This window comes from Aulostomus chinensis, chromosome 14, assembly GCF_037954235.1.
Source record: "Aulostomus chinensis isolate RoL2024-O1b breed Wild chromosome 14, RoL_Achi_v1.0, whole genome shotgun sequence".
NCBI lineage: Eukaryota > Metazoa > Chordata > Actinopteri > Syngnathiformes > Aulostomidae > Aulostomus > Aulostomus chinensis.
In genome coordinates this window covers 20,076,403-20,083,176 of record NC_141333.1, presented here as the reverse complement: position 1 = coordinate 20,083,176, position 6,774 = coordinate 20,076,403, and positions in this window count along the sequence as shown.

Here is a 6,774-nt window from a genome sequence, read left to right as displayed (position 1 = left end):
GTTGCTAAACTATATAACTTTTAATGAATCAGATTTCTGAGTGAATTATTAAGTTACATGAAAAACATAACTAGGTGGCTCAGTGGTGCAGTGGTCAGCACTGTGGCCTTCCAGCAAGAGGGTTCTGGATTTGAGTCCTGGCTCCGGCATGGAATCGTTCTGTGTGAGTCTCCATGTTCTCCTTGTTCCTGTGTGGGTTCTCTCTGGTACTCCAGCTTCCTCCACAGTCCAAAGACATCAAGAGGGGACGAGGCTGACTGATACTCTAAATTGACCGTGTCCATATATGTTGGCCCCGCGATGGATTGGTGACCTGTCCAGGGATAAGTGGGAGAAAATGGATGGATGGAAAAACATAACTGTGTGTGCTTCTGACAACCAGCTGGTGTCACTGCCTGACAGATTACTGTTGTCTCAAAAACCCAACATTTCACTGTCTTCTTCACTGTGTGTGTGTTTATGTGGTGTCAGATTCATTTGTAAAGCAAACGGGGGGGGGGGGGTGCTGTGGTGAATGCTGAGTAGAGGGGAATTCAGCAAGTAACTGAATCCTCAGTCATGAGGTAGGGGTGAAGATAATGGAGCAGGAGTGAATCACTGAGGGAAGTGTTGGAAGGCTGGGCCTGGGCAACGTGTCAGCAGTGATGCTGGAGACCAAGAAATAAATGACCAAGCTGAAGGCATGAAAAAAAACAGGTTGTAAGCAACTGGTAAATAAGTTCCAGTCAAAAAAAGGAACAAGAGATAACTGCAAGGGAAACACTAGGAACAGGGACCAACTCTACCATTGGGAAGCAGGGAATATTCTAGTGATGATCGCAGCCCCAACCTGCGCTTCAGTTCAGTGCTTGATGATCCAGGACCTGTAGGTGTCAGATCAGGTCTCAAGCATCCAACAGCCAATCATGCCCTCTGCCAACAGAAAACACAGGCTCAAAGAGAAGCTTCACTGTTTCACAGTAGTCAGAGTCTCAAACCATGACAACTGATGAATTTCAGGTTATTAAATATGTTTTCATTAAATGAATTCATGCCCATCGATTGCCATTTAACCAAAAACTATGCAGATTTGTGTCCCTTTGCTCACTGGATTGACACAAGACTCACGACAGCTCTTCACTATTTCTATTTCTTGCTGTCAGGGTTAATTGTGAAACAAATGAATGTGCTTCCTATATTTCTTAAGAAGGGCGCTTGTTTACATTCCAAAGTGCTTTTTCATTCAAGAGAAAATTCTACCTCCCAACGTATGCAGAGGAACGAAGAAGGGAAAAAAATCAGAATCCGAATGGTATTCTCAAAAAAAAAAGATATGGTTGGTCAAGCGTTATCAAACTATTTATTTTACTATTGGGCAAACAATCAAGCTATATCACACCATTGTCATGTGGATGTTTCAATGACCATGGTTGGAGGTTGAGGACCCCCCATATTTCTTGTGCCTCCCCTCAACCTTATCAACAAATTACCTGCGATATCATAGTCAAATTGCCTTAAAAGGCTGCACGGTGCTGCAGTGGTCCTCACTGTGGCCTCACAGCAAGAAGGTTCCGGGTTCGAGTCCCGGCTTGAACACGGGATCTTTCTGTGTGGAGTCTCCATGTTCTCCCTGTTCCTGCTGGGTTCTCTCTGGTACTCCAGCTTCCTCCCACAGTCCAAAGACATCAAGAGAGGACGAGGCTGATTGATACTCTAAATTGACTGTAGGTGTGACTGTGAGTGTGAATGGTTGTCTGTCTCTATGTGTTGGTCCTGTGATGGACTGGTGACCTGTCCAGGGTGAACCCCACCTCTCGCCTGTAGATGCTGGGATAGGCTCCAGCCCCCACGACCCTTAACAGGAGTAAGTGGAGGACAATGGAAGGATGGATGGATGGATGGAAAATTGCCTCAAGATCTGGACTCAGGTAAAGCAACCTTTTCACTCTCAGGTCGTATCTCTCCACTTACATAATCTTGGCCGAGGAGCCTCACACAGATACAGACACCAGGGATTTGCAGCCATTTCTTAAATATGCTCAAATTCTATCCATTTGTGCCACTCATGCAATTCCACAACACAATGTAGATCATGAAGTCCATGAGTCGAAATGCTGACTGGCTTACTTTTATCTTGGCACTGACTAATAGGACGAGCTAACTTTATGCATATGTACCAGTCCTGGCCCACCCTTTCTTTACTCTGGAAATAAGTCTTTGGATCACATTTTCCAAAATCCCTCCCTAAACCTCAGCCTCCCTGGACTGCTTAATCTTCTTCCCACTGACAACCAATTACCACCTGATATTACTGATCTTATTACTATTGTCACCCTGATGGGAAGATTCTCCTTCTCCCCACTGACACCCACTGTGTGAAGGATGCTTTATGATGGTAGAGAAAATTAACCACTGGCTTCGACAGAAAACCTGTCAAAACCTGAGCTTCTCAATGCATATAGGGTCCCTCCCGCTGGACATTGTCCCTTTTGTATGTTACTCCAGGTACCCACCAAGTGACTTTCTGTTTCTCCTGACCAAGTTTCTGCTCCCTTCTGTCAACAGCACACTGTGCATCAAAATGTTGTTTTTTTTCTTCATATTTATGTCTTTAATTTAATTATTTTAATTTATTTCTCTCACTGATTTCATCACTGTGATGATGATGATCAAACACACACGCACACACGCACACACACACACACACACACACACACACATATATTTATTAGGGCCTGAACTACATGGATATGAATGGGCCAATGCCAATTTCATTATTATGGAATAAAAAATTCTGATAACCTATATGTCAGCCAATTAATTTTTAACATTTTCAAATAAAAAAACTAAATACCTGTCTTTGAGGGCTTCGATGCTGTTCCAGACATCTGCTACAGAGATTTAAATTGAAGGGCAAAGCCCACTGTCTTCTCAGTAATCATTAAGAAGTCTCTCTGACAGTGTCAGCATGTCCAAAGTAATACATTTATTGAAGTAGAATTAATGGTAGGGCTGTTATTGGTGTGCATTACATTACTCAGTGTCTAATTAAGAGGTCAGCAAGTGTATATCTGTATGTAATAGTCAGGTGGATTAACATTGTCATAAAAGTCTCTGGTTGAAATGCGCTTCTCGGATGTCCTCTCAACAAGCATTCACATTTTCTTTCCTCCATGAATTTATAACTTCGACCAGAAATACTTTTTCCTTGTCCACTCAAGAAGTTATAAAAAACACAGTCTGTGCACTGCTGAAGGTAAATGCAGTCCACAACGGTTTTTGCACGGCGACGTAGCACTATGCTAATTTGCTCCCGTCTTATCTAGTCTGGTAGCATGCAGCTGCCTGAGTGAGCGTAATACTACTTTGAGGTAACTGCACTGTAACATTACCGTTACATCATTCGTGGTGCCATGACTGACTCAGTTAAATAGTTTATCAAGGTAGCTAATTTTTTTTAGCTAGTTTATCCTAACTTTCCTTAGCTTGCTAACATATCATGTCACACTCCACTGATAATATCAATACCAGTTTTCCTGAGCACATGCTGTGCAGCATAGTTGCTGTAGTCTGATACATATCAGAGCAGAGGCGCTGAAGTCGTATTTTATGTACAATCTGTTTGAAACAAGAATTTTTTTCCAAAAAAGATTGAAATTAACAGCTGGAAAATTGCTATTTTATAGGGAAAATTATTATTTTGTTGCCATATCCATATTTTTCCCACCCCTTTTCAGCAATGACCACTGAAACACTAATCTATCCTATGTTGTGAAGTGCTGTGTCATACAAGGGACTCAAAACACCCATGTCCCACTGCAATGTTCAGTGTTTGTTGGTCCCCTATAGTTCGTGGATAGGGGCATTTATCGATCCACCATGAAAAAGAATCCATATTTATTTTCAATGAGATAGTTCACAGGGTGCCATGATGTAAATGGAACACATAATTTTCCACCAGCACTCAGTGCAGTTAGAAGACTTTGAGGCCCTTCCATACATTTGCTGTGACACTGCCTCATTTTCTTGTCGCACAAGCTCATAAATCTGCCTGACCATCAGTTTTGTGGACATCATCAAACCACCTCACTGCTTGAACAAGAAGCTCTTTAGCTGAAAATGTGGTACAAATCACTGATTTCTCTGGTAACAAATTCAAGTTTTGCTGCTAATAACTCCATGGGAAAATTTCAGGATTTACTTTTAGCCTCATTCAACTTCCACCTACACTCCACATCCCACACACAAAACTTCAGCACTAACATTTTTGCACAAGTTTCCACTTAATGAATTATCCTCAGATAAATATACACATATCCATTCAGGTAAAATAGATGGCTGGTACACTCCTCTTTCGTACCACCCATCCACCCACTCACACACCCACTCACACACACACACACACACACACACACACAAACATAAAAACACACACACACACACACACTCACACACAAACATAAAAACACACACACCCTGAGAGGATAGTGCTGGTGCTCGCCTGTTTCCAGCTATTTCACTTTGGTGTTAATTTCTTCAGGTTTTTGACAAGCCTCCAAGCTGAAGCGTGTTCCTTGTGCAAATGCTTTTCTGAACTCTATCTCTGCAGATTAGTCAGGGAGGAAATTACCTGCTTGCACAAAAAAGCACAGTCCTACACATTTTGCTTTGCTTGGTGTACAGATCTCCTTTTGAAGACAGGCCATGTTATTTTTCTCAGCCCTGCAGCAGTCCTGGCATGCAAATCATCATAAAATTGAATTTTTTAAAAGTGCACATGCACTCAGGCTGCTCTTATCAGCGTCTGAACAAACTGCATACAAATCAGGCCAGGATCACGCTTCACTGCAAAGGGCTCCCTGTAAAAGGCAGGCTAATTGCTAATTGGGTGGTGGGGTCTAAAGGAGGTTTAGCTAACAAGAATTAAAATGCAGCAGTGCCTCAAGTCTATTAAGGGTCTTTGGCTTCCTGGAGACACGTCCTGGAGTAGTAAAACACTGACAAACACCCCAACAGGACTTCAAGAGGCTGCTGCCTGCTCAGCTCTATTAACACAGTCACCATACATCATCATGTAAAGGCAGCAAAGATTTTTGAATGCAGTCGTGACATGGAAAAGTGTTCGCTGAGATCCTAGGGCCATTGTTTACGATGTCTTTCCATACTCGTGAGTTTAAGATCTGGTTTCTAACTGTGGTTGCTTTCAAAAACATGGAGACTGTAAGACAATAGGATAGGGCCCCTTGCTGTCTCTTCGGTACTTTTTTAAAATTATATTAAATAGGTCAATCTCCAAGGTCTCAATTAAATGAAAATTTGTGTCTGCCAAGAACTCCCTGTATGCTTACTTGGGATTTACATTGACTGGTGTACTTATTTGGTAAAAATTTCAACTACCAAAACTGGGGAGTGTACATTTTATTGATTTTCCTGAGGTGAACACCACTGCATGCTCTCCAGATGATACACAATTTGGGTTTTCATTAATAATTTTAATTATTTGATAGGTGCAATTCTATATGGGTGTTTACTACCAACAGCTCATATTATTTGAGTCCCACAACCACAACCATGCAGGTAATTTACCAACCCTATCTTTGATTTGAGAATGCCTTACATGGAGTACCAGGACCTGATTTGGAACATAGAAAATGTCTTCCTGTCCGACTAATATTTTGCATAAAGAACAGTTGTGTTGGATTCAACAACTGTATGTCATATTTGTATTTTCCATTTCTTTTTTTGTCATTTGATTTGTTTTTTTTTTGTTTTTTTTAGAAATCTATTTTCAAAGACTTTTAAATATGTTCCGCATTACTTAATAACTGTTTGTTTTCTTATTATCAAGAACAGTCTACAAAGGACTCATCATAGATTTTAATGAGATAATAAGATGCTGAGGTCCGAATAGCAAAGAGAACAATGTATGGGGGGAGCAGACTGTATATCAGGGTCATGTTTGCCCAAGGGATGAACCAGTGCTTTTAGCAGGGAGCAGCCATGGGAAACTATATTAAGAAGCTGCCAAAATAACTGCTAATATAACTGCACATCAAAAAAAAAATGGAGCCTTATTCACAGAGAACTGATGTTAATTTTCAGCATCTCTGAAAGGATTAAAATACAACTGTTTAACAGTTTTGTACAGTGAGTCCTGGTACCATAGTACTTACTGTGGTATTGTGAGAGGTCTTTTGGAGTCATGATGGATTCTATTATAAACCTCTATACAATCAAGACGGTTGAGTTTGTATAAGGTTATTGTTTTATGATTCAAGCACAGATATGTATTAAAGGAATAACACTGATAAGGTTTGCACCACCCACAAAATGATTGTAGGGCTGTTGCCAAATCCAAAAAAGTCACAAACTTATTTGACAATAAGGCTGCATTTACAGCCTCAAATACCCCAGTGCCCCTGCATCACGAGTTATCTGGGTGTATTTGAATATTATGAATTCAGTATTTCAAGTACATGTGGTATGATGCGTTAAATCTCCTAGCACTGCAGTCATTGCCCTGTTCATCAGTGCAGTCCCTTTGTCTTCATAAAATACACTAAAGTTGATGTAATAGATTATGAATTCATCTGATCTCCCTTTCATTCTTCTATTTTTCAAAATGTTTTTGTCCCCTGTTTATGCTGTCAGGATAAATTGTGTGAGGGCTTGTGTGCAACTATTTTGAGTTAGCCTACAATATGTTCGTCTCATGTTCAGCTCATTCTGATACTGGAGGTCACTCCTCTGCAGCTGAACATGCGGCTGGTCCAATATGTAGTCCAATACCGCAGC